The sequence below is a fragment of the Cryptomeria japonica genome, chromosome 10, assembly GCF_030272615.1.
Source record: "Cryptomeria japonica chromosome 10, Sugi_1.0, whole genome shotgun sequence".
Taxonomy (NCBI): Eukaryota; Viridiplantae; Streptophyta; class Pinopsida; order Cupressales; family Cupressaceae; genus Cryptomeria; species Cryptomeria japonica.
Window position 1 is genome coordinate 517,876,519 of NC_081414.1, and position 20,495 is coordinate 517,897,013.

The window sequence follows — 20,495 nt, forward strand, 5'->3', positions numbered from 1 at the left end:
AACATAAGGTTTTGGGTAAAATGTATATATATATATATATATTTTAGTGTCTGTGTTTTTCATATATGATTTCTAGCATTGTTCTCTATGCATTGTGCATACCACTGGTATCCTTGACTGCATTGTGTTTGTGAGAGTTGCTTTTATTTTGTGATGAAATTGGTGAGTATCAATTACCTGAGTGATTGTGAGAGCTTTGTTATCACTCTCTATGATTAGTTATTTATTTGATTCTACCGGGAGTCCTTGTTTGAGACTCTTTGATCAATTTCATGTCTTTATTCCATTTTTTTATGTTTTGTTAAGTTCTTTGGCTTTTATTTTCCCTTGCATCTTAGTTCGCTGCAATTTTAGCATACTAGATAACCTTTATTATCCTCTGGTTTGTCATAGTTTCATTTTTTGAGTATTTCTATGTGGATTTGTTGATCTGGGCTATGCACTAAAAGAATTCATCAATGCGCTACTAAAATTTGTCTATGCACCAAATGAATTGGTGGATGTGCTAAACTGCCCTATTAGTCGTAATTATTATGGTTTTAGCTTTTTGGGTTGGTTAATTTTGGTTTGTCTTGTACTAGAGGAATTTGATGATTTCCTTGTATTTCTCAGAGTGGATTAGGATTTAGTTTTGGCTATTTTATTGTTTTTTTGGCTCTGAAAATATGTATAGTGCCTAGTTGTCATTGAGGTTGCATTGTTTGCTGCAACAAGTTGATAAGCCTTGCTGTTGAGGAATGGTTTCAAGATTAGCTCTAATGAGATGGTTGTGCCTTGTTGTTGAGGATCTATTGTTTTTTATGGTGGAGTAAGTGGATGTTTCCTTACTCTTTTTTATTTTTATTTGTATTTAGTTTCATGAGGCTCTTGATTTGTATGTTGGTTTTATGGTTCTTGTTATGTTTCAGATTTGTATATGTGCATGATTGATGTTGTTGGTGCATTTATTTCATATGAGCCTCTTTTCTGTTATTGTGATTTATGGAACATGGTTTAGGGGGAGTGGGATTTCATGTGATGATTGGGTTCGTGAGGGATAGGCTACTAAGAGGTTCCTAGTAAGGATGCTTGGAGTCTAGATCACTAGGGCACATTGGAAGTTTTCCTTGTTAAATAATTGATAACATTAATAATTAATTAGATGGGTTGGGTAAATAGGATTCATCTCATAAGATAATAATTGGATTTGAGCCCCAAGACTTAGTCCTAGGGAGGATGTTTTAGGATAAGCTTGGGAAGGCCATTGTGATGGCAAACTAAACTCCCTTTATCTCTCATAGGTTGAGACGGTTCCACATGCCTATCAGGGTTGTTATTCCCCTTCTTTGTGAGGATAGGATGCAACAACATGTATATCATAGTGCTGCTTTTCCCCTCTGTGTGGGGATAACATGTGATGACACTCCAATCCTACATGTTTCCTTGGTCCTTGTTCTTTATGTCATGGTTTGGTATGCCTCTGAGAGTTTTTCATGTTTTATGTTTAGTCATGTTTTGTGATTTGGCTTATTACCTTTGGTTGCTTCATGTCATGGTTTTGGAGTTGTTGAGTTCTTTTTGGTTCTTAGGTGTTATCCTAGGTCTAGAGTGTATGTGGGACCTTGTTTCATCTCCTAGCATGGGGGTTGGTTCCTTTGGTTCCACATGGTTAGGTGGTTTGATGCCTTCTTCCATTGGGATGTTCTTCGTTGGATGCTTTTGTATTTGGATGTAGATTCTCATCTCTTTAGGTTATGGATGGATATTGTAGTAGATGAATGTACATGATTGTTATGGCATATGTATTTGTAGGTTTCATGAGATTATTGTATTCATGTAGAATGAGAGTTATTATCCTTGATGTAAAATGAATAATGTATATATAATGGTAGATGATATATTAGAATATGGATATGATTCTTGTATTAGGACATATAGATGTATCATGTTGTATCTTGGATATTGATTGGTTTATGGAAATAATGTAATTGGATCCATTGTTGAGCATATGGTATTGTGTGTATGTTTTTTGTGTTAATAAATAGATTAGTAATGTATTAGATCATATGGGAAAAGAGTTAATGATGCTTTGATAATGAGTGAGTAATTGGGATTAGGAATATTTGGACTAGCATTTTAAAATGAACCTTAAGGGGATTAGTGGTCTTTGTAGCATTAACAATTTGCATTCATGATAGATGGGTTAGAAAATGATCATATGTTTTTTATTAGGGTAAAATAGGTTTTTATGGGATCCTGAAACACATACAACTAGAAAGATGCCAAAAAGAAATGAGCTAGACTACTCAACAACAAACAAGTTTTAAAAGGACCTGAAACCTTTAGGACTTAAGGGCATCTAGAGCCTAAGCCCAAAGACTGCACAAACCAAAATAAAAAAACTAGTACATCCACATGCAGTCGAACACCAGCCAAACCTTACACATAAGACATTACAATATAGGCTGGCACAAACATATGGTCTAAATCAACAGACACTAGACCACAAAATATGAGGAATAAGGATTTTAATCAGCACCCTCAGCCAATAAGAAGGGTTTTTCAGGCTCCCATAACTTGTAATAGAAGCTTCTAGCCACAAAAGACCACACAACCAATACCTAACCAAAAACAAGCCAAACTAGAACCTTTGAAAACTGCTAGCAACCGGCCAATCCCATAAAGAAACTAAAAAACATAGGGTTTTTCCAGGCTCCCTCAACCTTGAAAGTGGGTTTTACAAGGCTCCCACAACCTTCTAAGGCCCAGAAAAAAGAAAAACTACCTGCATGTATGATTTGGCCAAGAGGGTTTTTACATGCCCCCACAATTAGCAAACCATTCTGGGACACAATGATAAGACTAGGAACCCATAACCATATGCAGAGAACACCATGAAGGTTAAGACCAGCTCCATCAACTAGAAACATGGACTGCAACAACCAACATGCTCTTCCACACCTACTCTTTACCTCAATAGGAGAAAGGGCCACCTTAATAGGACAAGAAGGAAAACAGGTCAACATGAAAGTGGGTTTTACAAGACTCCCACAACTAGATGAGGCCTAGAAAATAACATCTAGTCCTAAAAGAATAATCTAGCCAAGAGGGTTTTTATAGGCTCCCACAACTCGCAAATTATTCTAGAAAACAAAGATAAAACTGTAAACCCAAAACTGTCTGCGAAGAAAACCATGAGGGTTTTGACTGGCTCCCTAAGCCAAAAATGTGAACAAGAGTAGCCAAGAAATTCCCCCACACCTACTCTCCACCTCAATAGGAGAAAGGGCCACCTCAATAGAATAAGAAGGAGAGCAACCCGATTGCCGTAATAGTCCAAACTTAGCCTAGAACCCCACGAGGGCTTCACTTAGTGAACCTGGGTTATATCACGTGCATTCATGGCATACTAAAGAATCCCCCTATTTTAAAAAAATTTGCCCTAAACTCCTTTTTTTCCACCCCCTTCCAATACATGACCCGAATTAAAATCTCCCCTATTTTCACAAAATATTCCATTTTTCATAGCCTAAATTAAAAAACCCCCTATTTTCACCAATGGGCAATATATTGTACCCTCATTTTTGGGATATTAAACCCCCCAATATAAATGCACATGATATGCTACTGCTTAACTAGTGAAGACCTCATGCAAAACCCATGTCACCACTACACCTCCATAGGAGAGAAAAACACCTTATACTAAGATCCACGAGAACAAATAGGAAGAGCATAAAAACCACTCACCATGGAATAAACTAGGAGAGAACAAAGGGTCCACATAGAAAAACCAATGAACAAAAGAAATAGGCCATCAAAAATAGCCAAACCACCCACAAGAGTGATATCCCCACAAAACCTAAGTAGAGAAAAACCTATAGAAGGCCAACCAAAGAAATAGAAAACCCCAACCCCAAAAGACAGGGACTTCTATCTCCAAAGTTGTAAAGCATTTTTCTCACTCCCAAAGCCAAGAGCACCCACCAACACATCCACACCTTTTCCTAGCCACACATAGCCCTACCTCCACCACCCAAAAAAACTTGCAGTCTCTAACCCTAGCCAAGGAGATTAGGGGAAAACTAGAGAAAAAGATCACCTCCTTCCCCACCACACTCAACCCAGATCTTCAAAAAACTGCAACCAAGAGAAAAACTAATGTGTAGGGAAAAAAAAAAGCATAGGCTGAATGGAAAAGACCTTCTCCCAACTCATCTACATCATCATCCTCATCCACTTCACCTAAGTCTTCACCCATGGAAACCCTAGCTCTTCATTCCCAGTAGCTCGCTCATTCTCGCCCATCGTCCTCAAGTATTTTGGAAAATGATCATATGTTATGCATGAAAAGAGTACATGATAAATGTGTTATATTGCATTGTATCATAGTAGTACTCATGATGTCATGGTTATGGTATTGTTATAAGTAATGGCACTGAGATACCCTAGGGAAGATAGTTAGATATTGAGTTGTTTTTATTTCCGCTTGCATATGAGAATTTATGAATATGCCTTTATGCTTATGTTCATGTTGGATATGTGTATGCCATGACTATGGATATTAGATGCATATGAGTAAATGGATATATGTGTTGTATTAGATGATGCTTTAATTTTTTTTTTAATCCATTTGTATGTTAGTTAGCTTTATTTCTCTAGGGTATTTTGGCAAGCATTACAAAAGATGAAGAATGAAGAAGAACGATGCACACAAGCAATCCATGAGAAACCAGAATAATCCAACCAACAAGCAATCCAATAATAGAAACCAAAACTCCAACCAGTCCTCCAAACAACAAAGAAAACACTATCGAAAAAATCCCTCTCAAAATTGTTCAAAGAAGAATGGAAGATCCTCTCCCAACACCTCACAAATCCACTCCAAATTCCCAAACCAAGCTCTCAAAAAAATTATAGCACAAAAAACTCCAGCAATCCCCCCCAAAAAAACCATGAGAAAACAATACTAAAATCATTCCCAAAATCTTGTACGATAATGTGCAACCAACCCCCACATAAGCTTTAAAAATTAACTCATAAACAAAGATTAACTCACAAAATGGATAACCAGCTCCCACCAATCAAAATTAACATATAATAATCAAAACCAATGCATTTAAACATCCCAATCAAAACATATTAATTAAATTAAACCATTATGTTATTTTCTATACCACCACCATAATGTACTCACACAATAATAGGCTCATAAATTACAAAATAAGAGTAATTATTATAATATTTATATAAATCAATTTATATCATGTGGTTAAATAATAAATGTTGTGTGTGTGAAGTAGGGTACCTGCAGCTACAACACAAACACTTAATAGATCATTACAAGCATGGTTAGAAAATTAAAATCAAATGAAAGATAAACCATGACAAAGCGACCTATCGCCTCCTAAGAGATGCAAGTATGGATTTGCTCTCAGATCTAGATAAGCAATCCCAGTGACTTGAATACACCTAGACGGAGGATTTGAAATGATAATGATATGCAAGCTAGATGATATTGATTATGCTAGATTGATACAAGAGTCTAATTAAGCTAATGATATGCATGATTAAGCTATGATGATGATATGATTAAGATAGAAAAGAGATTTATTAAGCTACATGATTCAACAATTATGCTAGAAAATGATAAAATTAAACTAGATCTAAGATGCAATTGCCTATAATAACAATGCTCAAATGATATGCTAGAATGGATATGCCTATAATAACAATTCCTAAATTGATATGAGATGGGATCTTTTGTGCTCCAAAATGGGGGATATTTATAGGATTTCCAAGGCCAGGGGTGAGGTGGTAGAAATCAACGGTCAAGATTGAGTTTGAAGATATCAAGGGTGAGATTGGAGGAGGTTGGAGAAGATGTTGGAGGGAGGGACACTTGTCATCTCTGTGGTGACAAGTGTCAATTAGCCTTTCTCATAAGAGGGCAAGTGTCCAAGAGAGGAGACATGTGGCCAAAGTGCCATGTGTCTCAAGGGGATAATATCCACACCGTAGGAGGTTAGGATAAGGAGGTTAGGATGTGCAAGATATGATAGGGTTAGTTAAACCCAAGGTTAGGTGGAATGGGTTATCTTAGAGGGATGGTTAGGTTAGGTGGTTAGAAGTTAGGAGGTATATGGGTAATTTGAATTTAAAAATTCAAATAATAGGAAAAGGCTAATTAACTTTCAACAACTCATAAATTGATTTGTTTTAATTAATTAGGGGATTAGAAGAAATGAATTAAATGGGGGGAGGAAGGGGGATATTGAAATGAACCTATTAAATAAATCCTTAGATTTATTAATAAGTAGATGAATGGGAGAATTTAATCAAATTGCTAATGAATTCAATTAAATTAGGAAGGGGGATTAATTAAATAATTGCTTATTCAATTAATTATCTTTGGAACATTTTAAGGTGTATACAATAATAATAAAAATAATATGAATAATTTCATAAATACTTACACCTAAAATGATATAATCAACTCATAGATATATTAAACATACCACACAAGAATACTCAACATTCATCACATAACCAAAGTGACTGGCTCAGGGATGCGAGCATTAATTTCATGGCAATTTGAATAGGTAACCTCAAGACTGAAGGTGACTGTCTCAATATAGGACAATGGTTAGGGCCAAGTCAACTTGGGCCTTAATTCTATCTCCATTACCACCATCAAGGATTGTTAGGCACACTTAGACTTGTGAAGCCAGGTGGAGTCGATGATTGCTACCTGCAACACCCAAAACACAAAACACCTACACAACACACACACACACACACACACACACACACACATTTGAAAAATAACAATAGTAATCATAAGTATTCCTCATATGCAATCATTTTAACATATGTTAGTACACCATAACCACAATATATCATCTAAAATATAGCCATCTAGATATTATAACATAAAACCCTAACATCATCAGTCCTCATGAGAATAAAACATCATATTCGTAATAATTCATCTCACCACTAATCATCAACTAACCCTAAGATTAAACCCTAATATTTTATTGTTATAACCTCAAAATATCAACACCACTAGAACATCATAGATGTAATCATAAAGCTTAATGCTTCCAATAGGTCCTTGAAAATATAAATCATCACCATATAGTCATGTTGTAAAACATAGATCCATTATACATATGCAACCCTCATTTAATCAATGGAGTATATCGATTGTTTTCATTCTTAAAATCTATTTGGTTAAACATATCTAATTAGGTTAAAAAGATGAATCACAAAATCCTTTACTAATTTAGTAACCTTAAACATAAATCAATTGAAATGAAATGCATAAATAAGAGAATTAAATAATCAAACTAATTGAAACCTCTCTTAATTGCATTGTGGCTTCCATTTTTCTTCTCCATAATTGTGTAGTTGATTGGCTCTCAAGTGTTGCATTGGGATTTCATGCATAAGATAAACAATTATTTTGAATACTGTGATTCTAGATTGATTTGATGAAAAAGGTCTCGTATTTATAGATTTGGAACTGAAGTGTTGATTGATAGACAACTGATTTTGATTGATCAGTTAAGTGGATTGATTGATTTGGTAACTCAATTTATTGAGTAGTCAACTAGATTGATTGTCTAGATGAATCAATTGATTGAGTAGTCAACTAGATTGATTGGATAGATGACTCAATTGATTGTAAGATGATTGAATTGATTGATTAGTAAGAAAAGATGATTTAGAGTGAAAAGGGGGGAATTAGAGAGTTAACTAAGTTAATAAATTAGTTAACTGATTTGATGAACTAGTCATGATTTTCAACATGTTCTGTAGGAGATTGAATTGAAATTCATTTTCATTTTCATTTTCAAATACTAAAATGCACATGAAATTTACTGAAGTTTTTTGAAATTCAGATTTGGTGAAATGTTAATTTGATGATTTGGAATTAGATGAAATGAGGTGAAATTCAAATTTGGGGAACTGTGAATTTGAGGGAAATGAAATTAGATGGAATTATTTGAAATTTGAATTTGGGGAATTGGAGGAATATGTTAATTAATTTAAATAATTGAAATGAAATTATTTAAACATTGGAAATGAGGTTTAATTAAATAATAAATATTATTTAACTAAGGAATAAATCATGATTAATTAAATAGACAATATTTGATTAATGTTTAGAAGAATAATTAGCTTAATTAAATAATTAAAGAATTACTTAATTAATTAGGATGAATAATTAGTGTGTGATTGATGAGACATTTTTAGGTGTCTACATTTGCCCCTCTTTGACACAATGTCAAGACAATGTTGTTTCAAAGAAAATGAAAAATTTCTACCCCAGTATGTCCTAGTGACGCTTACAGTGTAAATATGCTCCCTCAAAAAAAGTGGTCTATTTTATTTGAAATTGAGACCATTTTTTCGATACCATGCTAGTAAGCAATCATGTGAAGTTTTGTGCAATTTTTGGGTCTATTAGACTGGCCTACAATTTTTTTGAAGTTCAAGGGGACCACGACCGTCAGAGTGAGAAATACCCTAATTTTGAGCTACAAATAGTGATTTAGCCCTCTCATTTGCTGATTTGCATTCTTGTGAGTTCTTGGAAATCATTGTGAGTTTTGAGCCTTCCTGTGACTTTGTGAGCATCATGTCTAGCTTCCGAGCATGATTACACCTATTTGATCAAGTCCAATCATACTAGAGACCACTTGGGACTAGAGGCATAGTATGTATTTCAAAGAATTTATTCATTTATCCCTATTTTTGCTATTTTTTCAAATTTTCTTCTGAGAAATTTTTTTTAGTTGATGCGCATTCGTCTATCGAATTATGCGTAATCATTGATATTTATTCGCATTCAATATTATTAGTTTGCATTTGACTAACTGATTTTGTGCATTTGATACTATTGTTAAGAATTTGTTCTATTAAATTCACATTCGCTTATAATGCTGCACAATAGCTCTTATTGATTTGTATTAGCCATAACTGATTTGCATTCATTGTGAATTTTGATTTTTTTAATATGTATAAATGAAATTTATCATGTGAATGGTTTATCTGACATGCTTTTCATGTTTTAAATTGCAGGTGAACTTTAATGTGCTCATATGTAGATAGACGAGGCCTGATGGTATGGATAGGCGAGATGAGTTACTTGCTGAGGAAGTAGCATTGGTCAAACATTTGTGATTATATCATATTTTGCATCTTCTAGAGGTTACGACCAATAGGGCCATGATCACTACTATAGTCGAGAAGTGGCATTCTAACACTTGTTCCTTCCATTTGCCTATTAGAGAGGCATCCATTACCTTAGAGGATATTTGTCAGATTTTGCACATTCATATCCATGGTGCGAGAGTTGTATATGATCGTAGAGATGTGATAGACATATTATGTGATCTATTTGAGTGCAGTGAGTAGGATTTTTGTATGAGAGGTCAATATGAGAGACCATGGGAGTGAATGGACTATGATGACCTCATTGTATTCTTGTGTAGTATAGTAGTAGGTTTGTTGATACTAGATAGGAGGTTGCATGGATTTCCAATTGGATGGGGTTGTGTGACCTATGATATGATTATACATAGACTACTATTTTCTTGGGGTCCATGTCTTCTTGTGACCTTATATTATCATATGCATGGCATACTATATCTGAGGCAAAAATTTATTGGATGTGGCATTACATTGCTTTAGGTTTGGGCTTGGGAGCATATAACTATCTCTTGGCCAACTATTCATGTTTCTCTCAAGGGTGAGAATCCTTATGCATACAGGTACACTCTAGGCATCAAACATAGGGGCTTGCGAAACACCATTTTAGCATCATAAAATTGTGACCCTTGCAATTTCGACCATATCTTAGGCCCTCACTTATGTGACTGCATCTCTCTACTCGAATGAGACCCCTCTTTGCACCTTCATCCTAGGTCTTATCCCATCTCAGCCCTTATGACACCTCAAAACCCTATCCAGGACCCAAGATAGGGCAGGACAAGGGTGTAGTGACCCTATCCCCCTTGGACAGGGGCGTGGCGCCCCTGTCCTCCCTCTTAGGGTGGCCCTAAGATGGGTCCATCCAACCCTTGAGCCCAAATTGTTCCTTGGGGGCTTAAATCCTTCGATGTCGGCATTCAGTGAGATGAAAATAATTCTCCTAGGATAGTATAAAAGGGGATCTATCTCTCTCATTTTCTTAACAAGGAATAAGAGAAAATATATGAGCGCAAGCAGAAGGTCTTCATTATCATCATCAAACATCTATCAAGTTCTCTTCTTCATTTGTCTTCTTCATTCATCCATTGGAGAAACATTACAACATTCATTTGCAAGCATGTGTGTGTTAGGGTTTTGTCATGTTACATTCCATTTCATACATCATTCATGATTACATTCAAGAAGCAAAGAAAAAATCATCAATCAATTGTAGATCTACAAGGTATACATTTCCATTATTTACATTTAAGCATATTCAATTACTTTCTTTCAAGGTTGATTCCTTAACCAGGGTTTGACTAAGGCAAACCCCTATCCACAACCCTTTCCCCCTTCTTTTATGTGTGTAGGTTGCAGGTGCACAACTATAATTGTAGGTTTGGACTTCATTTGCAGAGATGGAAAAACCCTTTTTGGCACATGGATTTTTCAGAGGACCAAGTACACTTTCAACTTGGTCCCAATGAATTTTCTCCAAATTTGTAGAGAAGATCCGTATCAGTCTAAATGTCTCAGATCCGAAGTTATAGCATGATCCTAAACTGGTAGCTCCCTATTTCATCCATTTTTGTCTCCTTTTCTACATAGTCAACAAGTCAACATATCTATTTATAAAAGAGGGTAAATCACATTCCAACCCTTGCAATCCACTTGGTATTCACATCCTTGGATTTGGATCTAGTGGATTCAAACCCCTCTTTTGAATGTAAAGTATTTCCCAAGTGAAAATCCTCCTAGTGGTTTCCTTTCCCTCTCCTACCTAGGGAACCACTGGGATCCAATTTTCCACTTTACATTTTGGTGAACCCGATGTCTTACATCTTAATTCTGATTTCTTGTTATTAGATTTGAATAATTGCAATTTAAAATTTAAATTTTCATTTCCAATTTTGCTTGTTTTGCGGATTTTAGAGGTTAATTGCATACAAACCCTAATTTTACATTTTGAGAAAATTGAGCTTGTGAAGTGTAGCATTGAGTTGCTTGTTTCAGATCTAATTTCTATCTCAAAATTGGAATTCAAATCTATCTTTTCATTCTGCAAATTAAGTGGTTAAAAAACAAAACCCTAATTTTTAAGAATCTCTCATTTCGACGTTTGACTGCTAATTTGACCGATCTAGGCATTTCTAAATCGGCTGTTTTTTTGGATACTGCAATAAAATCATAATTTCTATCATCCTTGAAAATTTCATAAAAGTTTGGTTGGATCATGTACAACTTGCACACAGTCCCTAGCTTTTTCCCAAAATTTTGGGCGATGTAATTGAGAGTATTTTTCTGCTTAAATACATAAAATTGGCATACTTTATCAAATTTTACACCCCTTAAGGTCGAAAACAAATTCACATTTCCACACTCTCAACTTTTAAATTAATTTTCATAAAAGGGTCCTAATTTTAGATCTTCTTTGTCAGCAAATTAATATTTTAATTAAGAGACTTTCAATGGAAAACAATGGACTAGATTTCTTTTCTATTTAACATATGATTACTTTATTTTTAACATATATTTATTACAATCATGTGTTTGATAATGGCTTCTTCCATTTCTTGTTGCTTCTTTTCAATAATAACACTTGGTCATATTGTGTCGCTAAGATTTCAAAGTCATTTCCTTTTCAAATTGATCTCAAATATTTCATGTATTATTTTTGTTGCATTATGGTGATGTTATTAACAAAATGCATTTCATATGTCAATCACCTTAAGGATTTTGTAGATCCCAATCTTAGAGATCCTAATCCTTGTACCTCTCCTAGGGTATCTTGTGTGAATGAGATGAGAGCTAATACTTTAACCAATGATCTTTTTGAAAAAGAGAAAGCATTGGAAAACAATGTGGGCCCATCTTCTTCTTATACACACCCTTGAGCAAGGGGGGAAAAACCAAAGTATCAACATTCTTACATCCTTAGACCCTCCTTATTCTCCTAGGACTTATCTTCAACATCAAAATATATGTAGAGAGGATGATGTTATGTATTTTTTTCATGATCTTTCCCCTCACATATAACTAAGTAAAGATGAACCTTTAGATGATGAAGATGCTAATCCCCAATCTCCCAAAAAGGATAAGCATGATGAGAGAAATGAGAATGTCCCTTCAAGTGACATTCCTTCTTCATCTACAAATCCTTTTATTCCCCCTTACACATCATATTTCAAAGAAATTCATGATCCTATTCCCCAAACTACTCATTTGTAACATTCTTATAGTTTTGGCTTTCATATAATAACAAAACAAGGTTTTCAAGGACAAGGACTTCAAAACTTTGAGCAAGGAATTTGTGTCCCTCCTACGTAAGCTACTATAGAAGGCCTAGGAAATGAGACTCCTCTCTCTATGGATGACTCCTTAAGCTCCAAAACTTCAAAAAATCTCTCCAAAGGAAACAAATTAAAAGATTCTGCAAGAATGCTTCTTTTTCAAAGCATCCATTTTACTCATTTCATCAAACCCATGATCATAATGTTGATGATTGCCCTGATTTTCAAAAATCTATTCAAGATGGGATAGATAGTGGCAAAATTAGGATTGTGGATAATAATCCTTCTTCTTCTAATAATTCTTCTCCTTCATGTAAAGACAATAAGTTAAAACACATTTATCATCCTGATAGACTAGCTACAAGAATCTATTGGAGATTGAAATATGGTAAGAACAATTCCTTTCCTCCTAACAACCAAAACAAAAATATTCAGCAAGTGAAAGGAGAGGAATATTGCATTTTTTATGATTCATATTGACATTCTCTTGGAAAATGTCATGCATTTAAGAAATTTGTTCAAAATCAATACGATCATGCACAAATTTCTCTTACAATAGATCTAGTTGTCTTCCTCAAACTAAACATAGTGCCTTAGCACTTCTTTTCTCTTCATGTTGCTCTTCACCTTATGACATAACTAGGCAACTTAACTATGGTATATCTATTATTTGTGGTGGTATTGTCTCAATTTTAAATACATTGGGGTAGCAACATGAAGTTCACTTTCTATCTCTACCTTTATGCATTATTCATTATTAGATCTCCTTTCTTGCATACAGTTATTCTCATATGAGCATATAATTGTTATTTGTTTTTTTTCTCTTTGTTTGAAGAGGAGCATATTTAATGAGTAATACACTTTTTCTTCTTCTCTTAATTATATTGGAAAACTTACCTCTTCTTTGGTTTTGATTATTTATAAGTATGATATGCCCCCTAGCATGGAATGATCTCTTATGAAGTACATGTCCCTTCGTTGAGAGGATTTGTTCCATTAGGAAGGCATATCACTTGAAAATAATCACCATTAGAAGAAGTGTAATGCTTCTCCTTGTTCTTCTCACTTGGGGGCAAGGATTTCACTCCTTTCTCTTTCTTTCTATCTCATTTATCATTATTTCCCTTAGGAGCTTTATTTTTCATATGTGATTATGATTTCTTACAATGGTATATTCTTATGACTAATCCCTCTTGGTGAGTATGTGATGCTTTTTCTCTTTTCTCTTTGAATATTACCACTTATTGAGACATATATTTTACATCTACCAATGTTTTTTCTTGCATGTGTTCATGTAAGTTCATTGCGCATTTTCTTATGTTTAATCTCTCTCTAGAAGATTGTGTTGGCTCTTCTCATTGTCCCTACACTTGGGGGGGCAATGATCTCTCTCTTCCTCTCTCTTCCTCTAAGGATCCACTCTTTCCTATGTTGTGGATGGTGTGAGTTTTATTGCTTGATGTCATTCCTTGTGTGAAATCATTGTTTTTTTTTCAAGGGTTCTCGCTTATACAAGAGGTGTGACTCCTTGAATACAACCTCTTACACACTTGATAATGTACATCTATAATAAATTCACCCATCCCCATTGGGATAAGAGTGAGTCATCCTTCATCAAGAATCCCTTTCACCTAGCAATAGGAGGAAGGATTGAATTCTTGTTCTCTTCTATGCTTCATTCTAGAAGATGTTATATTTGTCTAAGACAACTCCTCTTGGGCAGTAGATGTCTTTTGAATAAAGATCTCTTCTCCTCCAAGAATCTCCTTTACACTTACAACAAGATATATCTTTTAAACTATCTTATCCTTGCTTGCAGAGAACTCCCTCTCTTGCTTAGATTTATGGCATTGTTGCATAATGGGTATCTTCTTTGTGTTGAAGGTAGGTATCCTTGTTCTACTTTCCTTAATATATCAACATTAAACTATATTGAATTCTTAAGGGGGGGGCAACCACACTACTCATTTTGAACTATATTTCTCCCATACATTATATCTCTTATACAGTGGGTCATTCTCGAAACTAGAGGGAAACCTCTTAGAGAGAGATGTCGTCACTTTTCCTTTATACAATGGGTCATTCTTGGAACTAGAGGGCAGCCTCTTAGAGTGAGATGTCACTGCTTTTCTTTTACATAGTGGGTTATTCTTGAAACCAGAGGACACCCTCTTAGAGAAAGATGTCACCACTTTTCTTTTATACAGTGGGTCATTCTCGGAACCAGAGGGCAGTCTTTTAAAGAGAGATGTCATTGCTTTTCTTTATACAGTGGGTCAGTCTCGGAACCAGAGGGCAACCTCTTAGAGCGAGATGTCACCACTTTCTTGTCATTTGTACTATACATCCTATATAGGTTGTAGCATACTTGAGCATAGACTCCTATGAGGTGCTTTGAACATCAATTGCACACACATGCACAAGATTGAGTGGAACTAACGGTTTTATCATTGTCCTCCCTTACATGGATCACCTAGAAAAAATCTAGGGGCTAGTTTTCCATGTCCTCTTTTCTTCATGGATCACCTAATTCTAGGGGTGAGATGTCCATGGTTTCCTTTATTTTCCTTTCTTCTCATGGATCACCTAGGTGTGTATTCATGTCCTCTCTCTCCTTCCTCTCATGAGCTCATAGTTTTACTAGTGATGGTTCATGGATGATGATAGATTTTCTCTTTTATGTGATTATTGGTGTTTATGTGATGGCATTGGTCTTTGTGTTTCACTTAGTTGTTTGGGACATTTGTATTGAGGTCTCTTTGGCTAGATAATGTGTGGTCTTGTGTTTTGCTTTTTTCATATGTATTTTGTGCTTTGTCTTGTTTTGCATGTCTTCTTCTTTTTGTTTTGTGTGTTGTTGTATATGTTTGAGTGAGTTAAGATCCTAAGATTGGGGGATTTGTTCCTCAAGATTAGTGATGTCTTATACTCCTTGTCATATTGCTCCGCCTCTCTCATCTTCATCTCTCTCTTTCTTCTACTTTACCGATAGTATTGGCGTAAGCTATACTCCCACTAAAGTGGGGGCTAAATGTAGCATCATAAAATTGTGACCCTCACAATTTCGACCATATCTTAGGCCCTCACTTATGCAACTGCATCTCTCTACTCAACTGAGACCCCTCTTTGCACCTTCATCTTGATTCTTCTCCCATCTTAGCCTTGATGACACCTAAGGACCCTATCCAGACCCCAAGATATGGTAGAACAGGGGCATGGTGCCCCTGTCCTCCCTCTTAGGGTGGCTCTAAGATGGGTCCATCTGACCCTTGAACCCAGTCTGTTCATCAGGGACTTAAATCCTTTGATGTCAGCCTTTAGTGAGATGAAAATAATTCTCCTAGGATAGTATAAAAGGGGATATAGCTCTCTCATTTTTCATAACAAAGAATACGAAAAAATATAAGAGCATAAGGAGAATAAGCAAAATTCAAGTGGAAGGTCTTCATTATCATTATCAAGCATCTATCAAGTTCTCTTCTTCATGTGTCTTCTTCATTCATCCATTGGAGCAATATTAAAACATTCATTTGCAAGCATGTGTGTGTATGTTAGGGTTTTGTCATGTTACATGCCATTTTATACAACATTCATGATTACATTCAAGAAGCAAAGAAATAATCATCAATCAATTGCGGATCTACAAGGTATACATTTCCATTATTTACATTTAAGCATTTGCAATTACTTTCTTTCAAGGTTGATTCCTCAACCAAGGTTTGACTAAGGCAAACCCCTATCCACAAACCTTTTCCCCTTTTTTTATGTGTAGGTTGTAGGTGCCCAACTGTCATTGTAGGTTTGGACTTCATTTGCAAAGATGGAAAACCCTTTTCAACAAACAGATTTTTCGGAGGACCAAGTACAATTTCAACTTGGTCTCGATGACTTTTCTCCAAATTTACAGGGCAGATCCATATCAGTCTAAATGTCTCAGATCCGAAGTTACGACATGATCCTAAACCGGTAGCTCCCTATTTCATCCATTTTTGTCTCCTTTTCTACATAGTCAACAAGTCAACATATCTATTTACAAAAGAGGGTAAATCACATTCCAACCCTTTCTATCCACTTGGTATTCACATCCTTGGATTTGGATCTAGTGGATTCAAGCCCCTCTTTTGAACGTAAAGTATTTCCCAAGTGAAAATCCTCCTAGTGGTTTCCTTTCCCTCTCCTAGGTGGGGAGCCACTAGGATTGAATTTTCCAATTTACAACCTTGTACTGGAGACATCAGATAGATATTTTACAATACTTCACATGGTGACCATATTTGGATTGCCCCAGTTGGGTAGATGATGCTCAACATGTGCTATTTTGTTGTTAGTCATGATATCTTATTGGTTGGGCTTTGAATACTCATCAAAAAATTGACATGAATCTTCCAGGATGGGTACTCCAAAAGTTTGGAGAGATACATGGTATTCCTAATATGACTGCTTATTTTGCTCATGTTACCCATGAGATCAGTGATTGGGGGGCTTGCATTCATCCTCATGTTGTTGTTGGTGAGTTTGATTCTTTACATCCTATGAAATGGGGTTGGGGAGTTGGTTCAATGGATTCAGGGATAAAAATTTAGTATGATGGGTGGTGGTTGTTGGCATTTGCATGAACATTGCATTAATTATATGTTATGTTGTCATTGATGTCAATTCAATTGGTAATGGTATATATGATATTGCTGATATTGTTGTTGTTATTGATATTGTCTTGTAACTGGTAGGAAGATCTTTGAGGAAGATGTTGTAAACTGGTATGTTAGTTTGTGAGTTGAAATGGTAAACTAGTGTATAAGGTTAAACCCTTTTCTATGCAATGTAAACGATAAACCCTACCAATTGTTTTTGTTAAACCCTAACCGATCAAGTTTGTTGGTTTAAGATCTAATGATGAGAAGTAATAATGGAGACACGTGTGATCATTATATGAGGATTAGTTCAGATTGTTTTTGGTGCGTTTGTTCATTTGTCTGATTGTCTAGGGTGAGAAAAGTGGATTACATCTAATTCATAGCGTGTGATGAGTTACAAAGTTTGATGAAATAATGATCATGGAGCGGTTGGAATTTACTTGAAGAATGTGTATAGATTTCTATGTAAATCCAATGGTCACACTTGAACCGATTTGTTTGTAGTCTTTATGAGAGAATTAGGTTTTTGTTGTGTTACCGACCTAATTGATTTGTATTTAAGGTTGATGAAGTTGTTTGTAAAGTTGTTGGCAAAGTGTTGGCTAAAATCAGTTGAGTGTGTGGTTTCCTAACCAGAGAATGGATATGCAGTTTGAGTAAAAGGTAGATTGAAGCTTAAAAGGATCTAATCAAGAAAACCTGTTGTTTTCTAACAATTACAGCTGAATTGAAATCCCGTAACTAGGTAAGCTCTAACAAGCTTGGTTACTTCTTAAATTTTCTAACAGGGTGATCCATTAGCTTGGATTCTCAAATCCTCTACCGAGGTTTCTCCTAACAGGGTATTTGCTTTTCATCAAGGCATTTTGTAAATCCCTTAACTGGGTGATTCCTAATAGGATTAGTTCTTAACATGACTTATTGTAAAAGCTTTAACATGCTTGGCTCCTAACATGGCAAACTTCAGAAGAGTTCAGATAGCTATCTTGTGAGTCTCATCTCACCGTGGTTTTTACCTAGTTGGGTTTTCCACGTATAAACTTTTGTGTCAAGTGGTGAATGTTTTTGTGGTTATGATCTTATTTGTTGATTTGATTGACTACTTAACTATTCTGATAAGGCATGATAACTGGAAGCATTGATAGATGAAGTATGTTGATATATGATTAAGCATTTTTATGTTTACAAGATTGAAGTTGTTTACTATTAATTTGTTATAACAGTTATCCGGTTGATGTTGAGTATTCTTACGAGTATTGATCTTGATAGTGAAAGTTTTCTTTGTGAGTTTAAGTTTGAGATTGGGAAGTTTTTTATCAGTTTTTTAGTTTACTAATTCACCACCCCCTCTCAGTAATCTACCAGATACTTATTCTTTCATCATACCATCAATTGGTATTAGATCATCTTAGGTCCTCTTTAACCTAAAATCCTAACTGCTTGAGGAAAAGATCTTGTAGATCATGATGAAGAAGGAAGGTCCGAAGTTCAACAAAGATAACTATAGGATATGGAGTGATAGAATGAATATTTACATAAGAGTTTGGGAAGTCAGTATTGGGATAATGTAGAAACTATTGGTATTTTGGTATGGTTTTGTCATTGATGTCAACACCTACTAAATACACCTACTTTGGAGATCCAGCAACATTCACCAGCAAATAGTAAACTGTGCAACGGTTACCACTATATGGTTCACAGGCAGGATATAATGTTCACCGGTACCTGCAATGACATGGAAGACACTTGGTAATGTCGAAGACATCGTGTGGACACTTTATTTTGAAGTAATAATCATTGGTATACTCTTATTTGCATATTTGCTTTTACCAGCAAATAGGTCCAGGTTATCGAGGGTTTCACCGACAGGCTTATCTTTTCTAGATCAGCATGGCACGCTATGGAGATGATTTATTATTGTTGTAAATGCATTAAGCCGACATGTTCAATCAGTTATTGCATCGGATATTGTATTACTTGTAAAATATTTTTATTGTAATATCTTGTAGAGTCGACCTACTAAAATTGGTCTTAGGGTATGGTATAAATGTAAGATCTTATTTGTAAGATCAAGTGTGGAATGCAAAAAAGAATTGTGTGAAGGTATATGTGAGATCAAGAAGAGGTATACATGAAGACATCATTCAAAGGTGAAGTTAGGTTTTTGAAGAAGCATATCAGCATTACATCGATACTGAATCTAGCATATGAAGATGCTATTTTGTGCAGTACATTCTTATTGGATTTAACCATCCAACTATAGTCAGTGTGACTCCCATTTGTGATTGAGCAGTGAGCTCTAGGCTGTTGGCCTTTCTGCATGTGCAGACCCCTCTTTGTACACTTACTATCTGCAGTAGTATCATCTGATTGTGGGTAAGGTTTCCCATCATGGTTTTTCCCCTTACAAGGTTTCCACGTACAAATATTGGTGTCATATGTTGTGGATGACTTTTTGCTTATGTTTCATGCATTAATTCTTACCGGTATAGCAATTTTCTGTTAACACTGTTTACCAGCATACTTAACTGTCTTATCGGTATTAAGCATAAAGTTGGTTAATAATTTTTTGGTTTGAATTTATTTGACAACTAATTCACCCCCCCCCCCTCTCAATTGTCTTCGGGACCTACAATTAGTATCAGAGCTTAGTCCTCTTTTTACAGAAGTTTAACAACTTGAGGAGATCCAATGTCTACTAATTATTTCAGAAAGGATAGTCCTAAACTTGATGGAACCAACTATGGGATATGGAAAATCAGAATGGAGACTCATCTGAATTGCATTGGTAAAGACATCTGGGAAGTTACTAAGAATGGTTATACTGCTGCTGTAGCTGGTCAGACTGCTCCCACTACTTTAGCCAAAGATGAAGAAAATGATTGCAAAGCAAGAGAAGCACTCTTGAGCGCATTGTCAGATCAACAAATCATGGGATTATTAGATAGATCCACTGCAAAAGCTATTTGGGATCATTTGGAAACATTGAATGAAGGAGATTCCACAGTCAAAATTGCAAAACTTGAAAGCTTCTGGGTCAGGTATGAACATCTAAAAATGGAAGAAGATGAAAGGATTTTTGCTTTTATGGAAAGAGTAAATGAAATTGTTTTGGGTATCAAATGTTGTGGAGGAACCTTGAGTGAAGATGAGATTGTTTCAAAAATCTTAAGAGGTTTGCCACCAGCATACAAAATAAAGGTTACTACTATAAATGAGTTGAGAACAATGCCTAATACATCAGTAACTAGGGATACATTGATTGGAAAACTTTTAGCTTTTGAAATTGAGGAATTTGGTCCTGTTACTACTATAAAAACTGATTTGGCCTTCAAAGCATCAACATCATCTGCTCCATCCTTTGACAAATTAGACTAGAGAGCCTTTTATGCAA